The sequence below is a fragment of the Sinocyclocheilus anshuiensis genome, unplaced genomic scaffold, assembly GCF_001515605.1.
Source record: "Sinocyclocheilus anshuiensis isolate Anshui unplaced genomic scaffold, SAMN03320099.WGS_v1.1 scaffold637, whole genome shotgun sequence".
Lineage (NCBI taxonomy): Eukaryota > Metazoa > Chordata > Actinopteri > Cypriniformes > Cyprinidae > Sinocyclocheilus > Sinocyclocheilus anshuiensis.
This window is the reverse complement of record NW_015539816.1, coordinates 2,207,023-2,223,728: the sequence shown is the minus strand read 5'-3', so window position 1 is coordinate 2,223,728 and position 16,706 is coordinate 2,207,023. Positions and strand designations below refer to the sequence as shown.

Below are 16,706 nucleotides of genomic sequence, written 5' to 3'. Positions count from 1 at the left end.
GGGTGTCCCCGACTAAGGATTTACATAGTCAAATTGGAATTTTCAAATCTTGCCGATAGTCGACTGATAGTTAAATCGTATGTTTGGGGGCGGAGGGCAAAATACATTACCAAGAGTCAAGTCAGACATTCAACAGTCATAATTACTGACGTTAAAGAGTTAGTTCACCCAAAAATGAAAATTAGCTTGTGTTTTACTTACCCTCGAAGCATCCTAGGTGTATATGACTTTCTTCTTTCAGACGAATCCAGTCGGAGTTGTATTAAAAATTGTCCTGGCTATTCCAAGCTCTATCATTGCAGTCAGCGGGTGTTGCAGTTTAACAGTCCACAAGTCGTCAAATAAAGCACGCGCATTCATTATAAAACGTGACGCAGACAGCTCCGGGGGATGAATAAAGGCCCCCTGTAGTGAATCCATGAGTTTTTGTAAGAAAAATAACCATATTTCAAACGTAATAAACACTTTTCTCTCACTTCCGCCATACGCGGAAGCCGTGCCGGCGGATGACGTAAGACGTCGGCGTTGTGTGATTAATGACGAATGCAGAGAGACAACAAAACAAAACGCCGGTCACGAATTAGAAGTACAAACCGAAGATTTGCAAAGTATTTCAATATAAACCAAGAGGAGACTGGTTTTCCTTTGCTAAAGTAAGGAAACTTTGCTTCCTTTGCTCCTATTAAACAAACTCGCGAGACTAGCATATCTCAGAGGCACGCGCTGCGCATACGTCATACGCCTTCCGCCGGAACGGATCCGTGTATGATAGATAACGGAAGTGAGAGAAAAGTGTTTATTACGTTTGAAATATGGATATTTTTCTTACAAAAACTCATGGATTCACTACAGGAGGCCTTAACTCCGACTGGATTCGTCTGAAAGAAGAAAGTCATATACACCTAGGATGCTTCAAGGGTAAGTAAAACTTTCAAAGTACATTTTTTTTTTTTGGGTGAACTAACCCTTTAACACACAGGGAAAATGTGTAACGGACGGCCTGTGTCAGTTTGAGTCTTGTTAAAGATTTAAATCCCTGCCGCCAAGATGCTCCTCTGTCGGTCACGGATTATGGAAAGTGAAACTTCAATCTATAGGGGTGGTTGGATTTATTCACGCTAGGGCTGCACGATTAATCGCATGCGATATTTAACGCGCATCTTATCAGAAGGATGCTTAAAATTGATCAAAAGTGATGATAAAGGCATTTATAATGTTACAAAAGATTTCTATTTCAGATCAATAGTGTTCATATCGATATCGTAATTATATCGTATCGACCGAAATTAAGAAATATATCGTGATATCAATTTTGGCCATATCGTCCAGCCCTATGTGAAATCAGACATTTAAGCACCCCCATATAGCCAAAATGGCATGATCATAACACCCCGCGAATATTCGACTGTGAGATTAATAGTCGAAACGGGCTCCTCCTATCGAAGCATCGAATCTTTGACTATTCTGGGTCACCCCTATTATTATTATTATTATTTATTATCATATTGATAAATAATCAGTCATTTGGTCATAATTGTGCAGCCTACAAACAATATTAATATTTTTGAATAATAATAATAATCTTAATTAAATTATTATTATTATTTTTGTTGTTGTCATATTTATGTATAATCACATTTTTGGCCACATTGTGCAGCTCCACAAGCAAGCACAGCAAACTTGGAGGGTTTTATTTGCAATATTTTATTATAAAAAAATACTATTAAATATATACTAAAAACATATTATAAAAAAGTTAACTTGTTAGTAAGTGCTTCATACAAAACTAATGTGGAAAACACGCAAATGACCGAAAGTGCTGATTGTCAACCTGGTAATCTTCCAGGTGAACTGATAAAATATTGTCGTGGAAATTCCCAATATTAATCTGACTTCACCACGGACAACTCAAACAATTACAGTTGTTAATATAATAACTACAGTATCTCAGGCTAATTCCCTGACTTCCCCGAATACTTACAATACAATCCAAAGAACTACAGTATTGAGCTAATTCCCTGAATTCCTTGAATACTTACAATATAATCCAATACTTCACCTGAAGTATGGTGACGGCATCCCATCAAGAAGCTACTATCACGACCTCAATCACACATAAGCACACAGGTCTTTAGCATCTATACACTCTCACCGCCCTTCTCAGCTGTATGCGGTTACCTCAGCCCTCTATACTGCCGTGCAAAGGCAAAAGACCGTAACTTTGATTTTTGTCGAAAATTAGTTATTGATATTTTTGGGACTTTCAAGACATCCTTTATCATCTGCATAAGTATCTTGAGTCAATTTCGTTGTTTTTCCGAGAAAATAATGTGTAGTCTCAACTGTAACTTCGAAAAGCCCCGGAGAAACCAAGGCAGAACACCGTATAACATGAGTTACGGCTCTTTCACTTTGTTTGGAACGCTCAAATTGAGTTACGGCATTCTGCCTTTGTTTAGCCGTGCGTCAAAATGAAGTTACGGTGCCAGTGTTCTGCCTTTTTCTTTTTACTGTCCATTAAAGTCTGCCGCATTTAAATTACGATGTAGACCAATTAATTAGATAGATCGCGATCTACCAAACAGCTCCATATAACAAAGCACTGTAAAGACTAGATACCTTGGCAGCAATACGTAATCATGAATAACCTTTAAAGATTTTTTTTTTCTTTTTGTAATGCAGATTATTCACCAGGCTGTCACGTCTAGTTGGACGCGTCTGGACTCGAATGCCGTAGCTAGCATGATCAATCATTAGCTTAATAAAACAGCCACAGGCCTAAAGTGTAAGCAGATGTTTGAATGTTTAGTTCTCTCTTCTATCATAGTCAAACAGGGCTTTCATGTTGCGCGTGCTGAAGCTCCTCTGCGTGGGCCCGATCTCGCTTCTGAATTGCGAATAGCAAAAATGCATCATAGACAAATGTTAGAAAAACAGCTGGCGACTCTGGTGAGATAGAATTTGCAAGATAATGTATATATAGCAATAATAAATGTATGTGTGTTTTATTAATTTCTCCAGTACCGATAGCAGAACCGTTAACGTCAGAGCTTATCGATACTCCGGTCTTTCATAATTTAGCCCCGGTACCGATTAAATACCGAGTTTCGGTACCCATCCCTAGTCATCGGAGATGTTTAATCCACAAGCATTCTGAGCATTATTCCTGCTCTCTGGCATTCACATCAATCCACAAGTCGTCCTTTTAGTTTAGGCTATTTAATACAAGTAAATATAAAAGCAGTTATGCTATGTCTAGCGTTCTTTTACGTTAATGAGCATAGCAAATAAATTGGTATCCACGGTATCCACTCACATGTTTAACTTTTAGTCTGCTTGTTACGGTCAAAAAAAAAAGAATACAGTCACATTACTATATGCAATAGTCTATATGAGACAGCCCATGATCACTAGATTTTATATAGGTGTTACTATAATGATTTTGTAAATGGTGATCAGCAACCGAATATTGATAATGTGGAAGTTACTGCCTTTTGCCTTGGTGTGATTTCTCACGCTTTGCAGACAATGCAAAGGCAGAGTACATTAAGTTCAAAATAGGGGTAAAAATCAAGTTTGAGCTCACAATTTTTTAATGTAGATAATTTTCATTACTAAAACATCTAATTGTTAAATTTCCAGTGTCCTATCTATAATCAATTTGGCTGGACAAGTAAAAAACTTTAAAATAATTTTTCTCAGTTTCACACTCTAGCGAGTTACGGTCTTTTGCCTTTGTAGGGCAGTGTAGTCTTCCAACACTATCACTGTCTTTGCGGTGGTCTTTTGAGCGTAGAATCTTTAGTACTTCTATTCCTCAGCTGCGCAGCATATACCAGACACCACTCCCAAGATGCTCTTTGCAGGAATGAAAGTTTATTCACGGCCGGGAGGCCACTGGTCACAACAACCAAGAGAGACTCCCTGAACAGAAAGATACATGTACATTTATACCTTGTAGTTGAGTAAAAATCAATGTCACTCAATACTTCTTCACTGGTAATTGGTTGTACTGATTTGATGATTGGTTTGTCATATGACTGTTAGTTCTACAGTTTTGAGCACTTTTTGGGGGTAAGTATAGATTCTTTAATCATTGGATACATGATCTTTGATCTAAGCATCATTAGTCTGCACTTTTCTGAACATTCTATGTTGAATATACCCTTTTCAGTCCTTCTGAGGCTATTACTTAAAACATTTCCATCACAATACCCTGTTTTTTCGTACTCCTTTGTGTTAGTTGTGGAAGTTGTCTTAGTCAGCCAATCAGATTCAAGCTTGTCATGTCAACTGTAATCTCCTTAGCAACCATCACTAATTAGCAGACTGTCCTAGACTGTTTAGCACCCTCAATACACAACCAAAAAGCTCTTCCTAAGACAAAGGCTATATTTTTTCATTATTTTAAACGATAAACCGTTATAGGTCACCCCCTAAATTTAAACAGGCAAGCTGTATTTTGCCCAGCCAGTTTGCTGATATATTTAGACACCAGACACTTTAATCCAGTGCCACTAACAGTACTATAATTGCTGTGCGATGTCCCACTAGACATTTGGGGACAGTGGAGACCAGGGGGTCAGTTTACTCTCAGCTTTTGTCTGTACGTGTTACCGTCTCGAATCGAATTGATTTTGTTGTAGTATTCGGATAAAAACTGAAAAATGTACTTGGGATTGAACCTTATCCTTCTGTATTACCAGCCAGTTGTCAGCTTGCATTCTTTAGCTCTAAGATTTCCCTTTTGGGTTGGACTCGATTTATGTTTAGAGATGGAAAGAGTAACAGTAAGATGTTTGCATGGAGGGACAGTATTTTGTCACACTGCAGCGGGAGCCCAGTGATTTGGGTGGGTGGGTGTGTATGTGTGAAGACTCAGAATGACCCAGATGTTTTAGTTGTGATTTCATCTCTAATCAGAACCTCTGGGACGAGCAGAGAAGCGAGCGCGTGGACGCAGAACATTTCTTAGAACTAGACACAAGCTCTGTACACATGCACACACAGCAGCACACCGCACATATAAACAGTGACCGGGTTTGTTGACCACATTTCAGTGCAAAATAATAGTCGTGATAAGACGCATTCAAATATTCTTAAAGCTAACTTGCATAATCGCCTTAAATCCTCACAGAGAGCCCGTTGTCTTTTATGCATTCAAACTGTTTCGTTTGTTCTTTTTGCTCTCGATGATATTGTCATTTATATTTAACTGTCAGAAAAAGAACTGAAAAAAGGGTGTTTAAATTTTTTTTTTTGCCTTTGCAGGGTTTCCATCACCATTGGATTTGAGTTTTTGTGTTTGGACTTAAAACGCTCAATGACAATCTACAGGAGCCCTTCTGCAGCCTTCCCAACTTAAAGAAGGTAAGATGAAAAATGGTAAAAACGACGGTCTCCAGAATGAACATAATTCAAAGGCATTATTGTGGCAGGTGAAGGTGTTAAATAAACATTGTTGTTTTTGGCTGCTGCATCACATCCATGGCATGTTAAAAGTAGTTCACGTGTCCTGTGCGAATGGCTACTTAGTCATTTTGTGCTAGCTTTATCTTATTATTATGATATGACGGCCTGTGTACTTATGATAGTGTTGTGAGTTTCATGTTGACTGCATCCAATCTTGCTGAGGGTCTGACTCACTTAATAGCTTAATACCCTGCAAGCCCTGGAGATGAAACCACAAATGGCAGAACTGGAGAGAGATGAAGCACAGCGTTGATTTGTGAGGAGGATGTATTTACTTGGTTTTATATATATACTCCGTTTGCTTTTCCAACAAAATGGCAACCGCAGTCTGTAACTAAAGTGAAGAGCCAAAAGAGATGTATTCTTCATTTTTAGAGAATTTTTTTTCCATGATAGAGACAGTAGACAGAGGGTTTGGAATTGGTGCATGACGATCCAAAATCAAACTCTTGCCTTCTGCAGGTCTATGTGTCTGCTGCTTATTGCAGAGAAAATAATTAAATTGAGGAGAACTTCCTTGCAATTAAATTACAATTTTATTATTATTATTTTTTTTAAATTATGGTTTAGTATTAAAACGCACACATTTTATGTTTGTGTGTTTATATGTATATATATATATATATATATATGTGTGTGTGTGTGTGTGTGTGTGTGATATATTAAATAATAATATTTAATTGTAACGGCAGTATTTAAACAAACAAAGGTTTTTGGCATAGGATTATTATTCTCACCAAGGCTGCATTTATATAATCAAAAATACAGTAAAAACAGTAATATTGTGAAATATTATTACAATTTAAAATAAATGTTTTCTGTTTTAATAGATTTTACATTGTAATTTATTTCTGTGATGGCAAAGCTGAATTTTCAGCAGTCATTACTCCAGTCTTCAGGGTCACATGATCCTTCAGAAAACATTCTAATATGCTGATTTGCTGCTCAAGGATTCTTTGATAAATTAAAATGTCAAAAGAACAGCATTTAAAATCTAAAAGAGTTGATTAAGTATAATTTTTATGAATTGTATTTGATTGCACACAATTAAATTAAAAGTTGAGACAAAATATACAAAACATTATTGCATTAAGTTAATTTTAATGCGCTAAATCAAACAAGCAGCAAAAAAAGCTCTCAGAGCTCTCAAAAAAACCCTGTAGCTTCTATGTTACAACTTCGTTAAAGAACCAAAATCTTTGTGGTTGGCGCGCTTAATTAATCTGAAAGGAAACAGTATAAAGGCCATTTACATTCCAGTGCTGCTGTAGTAGGACTGCTTTTCTCGTTGTTTTTCAGATTTCGCACAGCTGGTTTGTGTAGGCTGGATTTTTTTTCAGCCCTGCAGGAGAGCTGGGCGATATGGGCAAAAATGCATATCTCTGTATTTTTTGGCCGATTTGCGATATACGGTATATGTCTCGGTATTTTCGTTTTTGTATTTGGATTTAAAAAATCTGCATTTAATATATATAAATTTCACTTACCGCCCAGTGTTGTCCAACAACAGTGGCGGCTCGTGGGTTTTAAAATAGAGGAGGCACACTAATTGTATTGGTCTGGGGATCCCTGCCGATTATTATTATTATTATTTGCTTAACCACTTTAAAATGGCTTTTTGGTTGCTTTTAGTCAGAAAACGTAAAGAAAACGACACACATACAGCAAGATAATATAATTTCACTTACCTGGCCTATCACTTGAAGCAAACATCCATCCCTTCTTAAAAGTCTGTGTTAAAAGAGCCGACTGCTGTAACGTTAGCCTATATCCAGCTTAGGTGTGTTCTCCCTTTATTTTTAATTTGTATATTTACTGTTTGAATGACAGCTTGGTAAATCTGTTGGCGATCAAATATTCAATATCGCTACTCATAAGTACTCGGTACATTATCAGCGCAGCGGGAGACGTTCAAACTAATATCAAGTAATTTACGTCTCTATGATGATTGGTTGACACCAGAAGGGAGGCTAACCTCCCTTGCGAGATTTCTTTTCGCAACACTCCTCAGCGATGACTACAAATATTTCAGCGAAATGTATATTTTAGTCCGAATACTTGCGCTCCTATTTAATTGAGCTCTGTCTGTTTGGCGCGCATGTGCGTGGCGGCGCTCGTTCACTGAATCTGTGAAGTTGAGCGGAGAATCCCAAAGCAGAAGGCTCATGCACGAAGTAAGCTGACGTCACTGTGAAAAGGGCCTATTGGCTAATTTTTTTTACCAACGGAGGCACGAGAGCTCATCTCTCCCCCAGCCTCCCCCTCTCCTTCTCTATCATTAGCGGTTGTAATTACATCAGCAGATTCGGCACATTCGCGATAGAAAAGCGGCGCTTTCACGTTATGATATTACAACTGAAATTACAAACAAAAAAATACACATTCTGAGACATGAACTGAAATGAATTGTGAATTTTATTAACATTAAATCGTTCTCCTCCTATTTTCACCTCAAAAATTTGGGGAAGCTGTGCCTCCCCCGACGAGCCGCCACTGTCCAACAAAACAATACATATTAAAGGCTATGAAAACAAATAAAGTAAATGTAACAATGTAAGCCTTTATATTATGTGCAAAAAAGGGTTAAAATCACATTTCATTCTAACATTGTAACATTGCAATCTAAAAACAAAAATAAGGCTTTTAAAGCGGAAGTTAAATTCACTAAATTAAAATGAAAATAAATGAGAACAAAAGTACTCATGAGTACTAAATGAGTAACTAAAAGTTGTTTTAGGCTATTTTGATTACCCCATTACAGTCACTTTACAGTCAGTGCTATCATAAAAAATAGACTTACTTGTAGGTTTAAAATTCTACGTCACATTTATTGTCCAACTACAAATATTTCAGAGGAATGTATATTTTAGTCAGAATTATTGCGCTCCTATTTAATTGAGCTCTGTCTGTTTGGCGCGCATGTGCGTGGCGGCGCTCGTTCACTGAATCTGTGAAGTTGAGCGGAGAATCCCAAAGCAGAAGGCTCATGCACTTCTGACAGAAAAATGGAAATATTTCCATGGCTTTCTAACATTTACAGATGGAGAATATACATGTGAAATGTAAGTTATGGATTCAGGAAGACAGCACATCTCAAACACATTAAACAGCGCAAGTAGCCTAGTGTCTCTGTCAGCAGCCTTTCTGTCAGAGCATATGACGGGCCGAGCCGCTTAAACTAATATGCGAAACAAAACTATAAACTTGTCACATGTTTAGAACAAATTGGATTATGCACTTTCTCCGCAGCAGCTCAGTCTTTGTCTTCCTCTTTATTTTCAGATGCGCTCATATCAAACTACTGTATATCAATCTAAACAGTATTGCCTCATATCAAATCACTTATAAAGAAAATATCGATATATCGTACAAACTCGATATACCGCCCAGCCCTACCCTGCAGTGTAATTTGCATGAAGATACCATGCTTGCATTTGTAAATGATGTGTGTAGCACTAAGCACTGCTTCTGTATTTCTGTTCACTTCTGTGGCTGCAGGCTACAGTGCTGTTTGGGGATTCAGAACTGAGGAAAAACTTCCCTGGAGATCCCACATACACGCGCTGTTTCCAGTGATCTCAGTGTCTAGGCTTCAAACCACCTCACGTCACACTCATCTCTGTGTTGTTCTCTCACTAGGAGGAAAAGAGGTGATTGTGCGCTAGGGAAAAGCGGGAATTGGAGAGGCTGTATGACTCGGCAGAAATCTCCTGCCCTCCATAAAAATGTATTGTGTTGTTTTTGAGACCGCAAAACTGTTTGTTTTTGGATGGCAGCATGGCTTTGCTGACGACAGGCCTTCATGTCTGTGGCATCTAAAGCAAGCCTGTCAGCTGTATGCTAATTTTATTTTCTGGCCACTAAAGACCTGCAGGATATTTACGCATCATGTAACTGTAGCCTGGGTGTGTTAACGGTTCTCCGAATGCTTCTGACCACTGTGGGGGAAAACAAATGCTGGTTACTGTTAGGGATGCATGATATTGGATTTTTGCCGATATCCGGTATGCCGATATTTTTCAACTCATTTTGGCCGATACCCCTACAGATTAAAACTCCTTACCGAACGGGTTTTTAGGACCTGAGGGAGGCTGTCACCGTACGTACTATTACTGTTTACTCTATCACACACCGAACGCGTCATTCTGTACGTGCTTTCATTAAATGCAGAGATCCAAAAGAGTGAATCTAATAATCATTCAGACAAAACTTTGCTTCAAGAATGAGCCACAATGCTGACGTGATCTAATCGCTAGCACACCCTGAGCACATGTGAGTTAATGTATCCCTCTTATCAGCAAGACATATCGGCATAGTTTTTCATATCAGGCCAATGCCGATATTTACATTTAAAGCCATTATCGGCCGATTCCGATATCAGTCCCATAATATCGTGCATCCTTAGTTACTGTTACTTTAATTTCTATTGGGAACGTGATGAGACATTTTGTGTAGATTTAGTTAGTTTTGAAGATTTGGCAAATATTTCTAAACATTTGGTAATAAGTAAATAAATAAATAAAAAATGTAATATAATTTTTTTCACCAGACAGATGAATTAGGAACTATAGTAAAAGATGATTTCAGTGGATAAATAAATAAATAAATCCATATAGTACTAAGAACTAAGTTCACACAGACTGATTTTGTGTTCCACTACACTGCTTTTGAGTGTGTGTGTGTGTGTGTGTGTGTGTGTGTGTGTGTGTGTGTGTGTATGAATGGCCCCTAAATGTGCATGTCTTCAGAAAATATTATTCATCACTGACACTTTCCAACTACTTTATGATAAATTGTGTTAATATAACGCTGTATCTGGTAAAGCTTTAAATGGTTGAAGCGTAGGGTTCTGCTGTATTTCAAAAGAACTAATTTATGCCATTTATTTTTCCTGTGTATTTCTGTGCAAAATAATTTATCCACTGCAGTCTTCTTCTATCATTTATTTTGCTGGTGAAAGATCAGTTATGGATTTTTTTTTTTTTTTGCTGAAAGTGTAACAAAATGTATCACCGCCCTGCCCGACGGGCTGTCTTGAACAGTGATATAAAATTCCTTCCTTGATTTGCTTTGTTCACTCGCTTGTAGGGGTAAAATGGATCATAGTTTATCGTTTGCACATGTTTCTAAGTCTTGCCAATATAAACAATCAAGTGTTTTAAACCATTCACGCGCATTCGGAGCTGCGCGCATGTTTGGATCATGATTAAAATGCAGTGGTTGCCTCTGATTTTAAATGGAAAAAGCACTGCCAAAGCATTAGTTTGTTTATACGAAGAGATTTATTTTTGTATTATTTAATTATTTGATTTGGGATTTGTTTAAAAATTTCAAGTTAGTTTTATTATATGACATATTTCAATTTCACAAAGAAATGTGCATAATTTTGTTGGAGAAATAATAAAAGGACACCTTTTCATTTATAATTTGTCTTAAATCTAATTTTGTTAAAAAGAAAAATTGTGAGAAAATTGTATTGTGAAATCAGTATCGTGTATCGCATCGCATTGTGAGTTGGGTGAATCGTTACATCCCTATATGCTACTAGTTTTTGCTGTGGTATCAAAGAAGTATTCTGTTATTTAAATAATAAAGAACCATATTTTTTTTGCTCATCTGCAAAATTATCCGATCTGTTACTCAAAATCTGATATGATAATGCAATATGATCCGAGCCATGGGTTTTGTGATCCGTTGCACCCCTACTCTCTTGACTTGTTATTTGAAGAAAAAAAGCAATCACTGAAGTTTTTAATCATGCTGATTTGTCCGCAGTGAAGTTCAGCTGATGTCTTTTTTTTTTTATTCGGGCTACTTAAATTCATTTTGGGCTACCAAAATCTGAAGAATGTCTGCCCGAAGGGCTACCAGCGATTTTGAAATTTTGCGAGGCCTGCTGTTACAACAGCTAATTAATGGCTAAATACAGAGAATTCTATGGTTTGACATTTCAGATGATTCAATTACGTTTGCTCACTTTTATGTCTTGTAGTTCTACTGGTTGTTTTTAATTATTTGTTTACTACAGGTTTTAAGGAAGCAAATTTTATATTAAGGCTATATGTAAATGAGTAATCATGGTGTGTGTATATATATATAGTCTATTACATGGGATGCGTGTATGCCATAGTTAGTTACTTCTGAGAAAGTGGGAGGAGAGCATGATAATGGATCATAACTGTCACTGTGGTGCTTGTAAATCTTTATCATGTTTGTTTTTAAGTGTTTGTGCTGACAAATTGGGCTAGTAGTTGTTTTGTGTAGCATTTATCATTTAGCTTGATTTTGATGAGTTAATTATGGTAGTTATGAATGATTAGTGGATTATTCAGCTCCTCTTGGCACCTATTATTTATGTATTCGCGTGAATGTGCAGTTTTTGTGTGTGTTCTGAGTCATGCAGGCGTAACAGGTGAATAACGGAGAGGAAATAGGATGTTTGTCTGCGTTTGACCTGTGGACACAATTAGCCGCCTTTAGACCGGGAGAGGCTCACGTGAGTTCAGCTATAACAATATATCAAAGCAAACAGGTTCACACGTGAGGCCTTCAAACTCAATCACACAATGTCATTTTATTTGCCCTTTATTATTTTCAATTACCAAAAATAGCTTTCTAAAATTGTAAGCCTCATATTTCTGCTCCAAAAATGGGCCCCATTCACTTCCATTGTAGGCGTCGCACAATAAACTTGATTTTTTGTTTTTAAAGAAAACGAGGGAGGTATCTATATTAATATTTGTGATAATCAGCATTATGGAACAACTGCTGCTGATTGAGCTTAATTTACTGAAACTGAAATATTCCTTTACCATTTGTTAGAATAATAATTTATAGGTGCTGTAGGTTGACCTCCCTGAAAATGTATACATTGATATTGACATTAAATGTTTTTTGAGCATCCTGACCAGCTCAACCAATGGCGTGAATCTCTTTAACCGACCGATTGCAAATGGGAGGAGTGCTTGGGAAACCTGTTTTTGATTCCGTTTTGGAGGCATTAGCTTTCTACTGTATGCCGGTCCATATGCTTATAGAAGTGAATCAGTGTATCACCTGCATAAACAGACCCAGATCTTCTCTGTAAGTTTGAGCAAATCTGTTTTAATGAGCGGTTTTGACATCTTTATAAGTCACCTTATTTTGCCTCTAATCCTCGTTCCATTCTCCCGTGCTCTCTGCCTCCCTCTGGCTGGGATCACGGCTGACCCACTTGGCGTCAGTGCCAGCGGTTGGCTCTTCGCCGTTTCTCTGAAAGACCAGACCAACAGCCGCAGCAACTCCACCAGGAGGCCCCCTGCCAGCTGCGTCGTGAGGCACTGCCAGTGGAAAGCAGTATTGCTCAGACATTTTCCTGTCTGCAGACTGCTGGACGTTCATGCTAACAAAGGGCGCTTTTGTGAGATCCAGGCACAGGGGCTTGAGGTTGACTGCTGGCCCACAGAAGGGACTCTAACCCTGGGAAATCAAGGTGTGGTGACACAAAGTGTCCTGGAAGGAACAAAAATGACCTTTACTTGGTGATTATCATGTTTAGGATGGATAATCGGCACAGAGATTAGGGATGGCCATGGGTACTTGGAAATAACAATAGTGATTGAGAACTATACACATTTTTAAATGGAGCATTTCGTGATTTTTCACAAATAAAGGTGTAGGATTTACTTTGCAATTATTTTTACTCAGAAATTACTAGTAAATTTTGCAAAAAAAATACTATGAACTGCAAGTAGCCCACTGAATTAAACAAAATGTTGAAGTAGAAAGACTGAAATAGTATTTACTTGTAAAACTTGGTTGATTTTATCGGTTGCGTACTCGAGTAGTCAAAATGACCTGATACAGTTTAATGTGTTCCTCGTGTTATGAAAGAGTCTTTGGCACAAACTCGAACCTTTAATGAATTCTTACGAAACAGAATGTTCACAAAGGAAAATATATTTCATTACTAGAGAGTGCTGTTTCTTTTTTTTTATTTAACACTTATCAGTGGTGATAATTCGCACTCACTACTGCTGTCTTCTGGGTTTTGTCTCTCATAACTTCTCACTGAACTATATTGAGTAAAATGATTTACCAATGTGAGTTGTGTTTTCTTTTACCTTGCATAGTTTTATTAAAGATCTTTATTAGAGCCCGACCGATATGGGTTTTTTGGGGCCGATACCGATATTAGGGAATAAAAAAAAGGCAGATACCGATATATCGGCCGATATTCTTTGTGTATATTATAGTACAGTACCAGTCAAAAGTTTGGACACTTTCCCATTCGTGTGTCCAAACATTTGACTGGTACTATATATAGAATACAGTATATACATAAACAGAATATATGAACGCGCCGGCGGATCTTCACCAAATTCGGGGGATCCCTTCAGCTCGAGGAGCCCTCTCGAACGCCACCCTCCGTGCGTCGGTAGCCCCCCGGGATCGCTTGATCGGTCGGCGCCGGACCACGAATTTAACCGCAGGTAACTCCCGAACCCCGGGGGCTATCCACGCGGGGGTGGTCTCATTCGAAAGAGGGCCTCAAGATGTACACTCCATTCGTGTTCGAGAGGGTTCCTCGAGCTGAAGGGATCCCCCGAATTTGGTGCGGATTCGCCGCACCGTTACGGAGATATGGCCGTTCAAAGTTTCAGTGGTTTTCCATAGACTTAAGCTTTAAAGCGTTTCATCCAGGTCACCAGTAGCAAACAATGGAGCGCGCTCTGCTGGACAAACTAAGTAATTACACCATTTCAAGCATTTTATCTGCATTATATGTTCTGTAAAAAAAAAATTTAATATCGGCGACAGGCTCGTATCGGCCGATAATATCGGCAAAACGATATATCGGTCGGACTCTAATCTTTATGCTTTAGGGCATTTCACACAACATTAGTCTAATTTGACTAATCTTGACAAATTATTGTTTTGTAATTTAAAAAAAAATAATTAAAATACAATATTAAAATATACCAATAAGCCAGTAGTAAATTTCATGCTATGGCCAATAACCAATAAATTACTGATATTAAAATTCTTTACTATTTTGTGTAAATTAATTAAAATAAAAACCGTAAAAAATTAATAAGTCATCTTAAATGCTACAAGTGAATTTAGCTAGATAACATTATAATATACAGCAGAAAAATGGAAATTAAATTTTTGAGATTTGCTACATTTTATTAACATTTATAAAGATTAACTGTAAGACAGTAGGGCTGCACAATTAATCGAATTTCTAATCGCGATTACAATTATGGATCGTATAATCGTTCAAAGTTCACTTATGTTATTCTGTGTGCTTAAGATGCATTTTTTTTCTTTCTACATGCTATCTTAAGGGTTTTTCCATTGTTTTAATTTTAGTTTTAGTATAACACTATAATACCATTCTACTTTTTTTATAATTTAAAGAAGAAACCAATCCAATGTATATTTGACATTTGAGGCTTAATACTATGGAAAAGCACTAAAAGTTTTTCAGTTAGAGTGTTTTCAGCTTGTTTATTTTCATATAAAAATACGGCATGCAGTTGCATCAAACAATGGTATAAACATCATTCAATGTAAATTGTGATAATCGTAATTAATAATCGCAATTACAATTTCAAGGGAATAATCGACAATTCTGATTTTTGTCATAATCGTGCAGCCCTATAAGACAACATATATTAGATAGCGTTATATAATAGAGCCCGAACGATATGGGTTTTTTGGGACCAATACCGATATTAGGGCGTAAAAAAGGCCGATATCGATATATCGGCCGATATTCTTTGTGCATATTATAGTACAGTACCAGAGCTTTAAATCGTTTCATCCAGGTCGCCAGTAGCAAACAATGGAGCGCGCTCTGCTGGACAAACTAAGTAATTACACCATTTCAAGCATTTTATCTGCGTTATATGTTCTTTAAAAAAAAAAAGTCATATCGGTGGCATATTCACTGATACCGATATATCGGCGACAGGCTCATATCGGCCGATAATATCGGCTAAATGATATATCGTTCGGGCTCTAATATATAATATATTTATATATGCTTATATTTCCATCTTACCAATACACAATAATATGCTTAGATTGATTTAGTTTTTTTTCTCACCCAATCAGAACAGACCAGCGTCCCATTTTTTTGGATCATGACCCACCAATATCTCTGATTTATTGAATGCGGTGTGGAAAATTTGTGCAGTGGTTTCTGGATATGACAGTGCATTGTTTTATGGTTGAAGTGTTGGCACTGTTTATATAAACACCTCTCCGCTGTGTTTGGATATTAGAGAACTCATAGATAGATGTGTTTACTGCTAGCATCTGCTGAACCATCTCATCACTTCATTGTCACCCTGACATTTTTGTGTGTGTGTGTGTGTGTGTGTGTGTGTGTGTTTATGGCTGTAGGATGAAAAGTAAGTGTGATTTCCCTCCAGTAAATGTGTGTTAGTATGTTCCTGCTTAAACTGTCTGTGTCAGCTCTCTTGTGTCTCTCTTAGTAGCGATTGTCTGTCTTTGATGTGTGTGAATGATGAGCGTAATTTGATTATAATTAATATATTGTGTGTTCTTATTTGGATTGTACAGTATGTACATGTTGCATCGCTAAACTAAGCTAAAATTGGTCTGTGTTTGTGCAGTTCCTCACGTCCCATTGTGTGCATCTAAGCCGTGGCTGGTTTTAAATGTCGAACGTGGTTGCTTATGGACTGATCGTCATGGTAACGGTGTTGCAGTCATCCCCGCTCCCGCCCTGTGAGAGCGTTTGACACTGCAATCCCAGCCTGTCTCTGAAGTGCCACTTTTGCTCTGTCACTATCAACACCATTTTAACTGCCACACCTATCAACATGATTGTGAAAACATATGAAAGCTTTCGGTTTAATGCAAGTCTAAGCTGTAGAACATTTTTGAGAACATTGAGAATCTTTAGGCACCTTATGATTGGTACTCAATTTGATTCCAGGACCGTTTGAGATGCATTAAATTATGTATGCTGTGACTACTGATAAAAAAAGAAGTATGATATCCCAGTATAGAGGCATCTCTGTCACATTTCATTTTCGTAATGTTGAGGTGTTTTCTTTGAGGTGTTGTATCTTCATTCAGTCTTTTTGGCCTTGACTGTTGAACCTACTATCTGAAGGCTTCAGCTTATGTTTGTTTGCAGTGTGAGCACACCTTTTCCTGGTATATGTACCACGGCAGATGTGCCCTCTATGCCCTTTTTTTTTCTGCGTATGTATATG

General features: G+C 37.5%; 1 protein-coding gene across 6 annotated transcripts in view; it reads left to right on the top strand.

Moving 5' to 3' along the window:
• Positions 1-5,345: 5,345 nt before the first annotated feature.
• Positions 5,346-16,706, top strand: part of LOC107683961 (circadian locomoter output cycles protein kaput-like) — a 48,361-nt gene continuing 37,000 nt past the window's right edge. For 2 of the 6 annotated variants that reach the window (XM_016480064.1, XM_016480058.1), the window contains exons 1-3: positions 5,346-5,370; positions 8,971-9,122; positions 12,696-12,992. The gene's annotated coding sequence lies outside the window, so the exon portion shown is untranslated. Of the gene's footprint in view, positions 5,371-8,970; positions 9,123-11,310; positions 12,993-16,706 lie in introns of those variants that run through there. The other 4 variants (XM_016480063.1, XM_016480062.1, XM_016480061.1 and 1 more) reach the window with 3 other exon arrangements.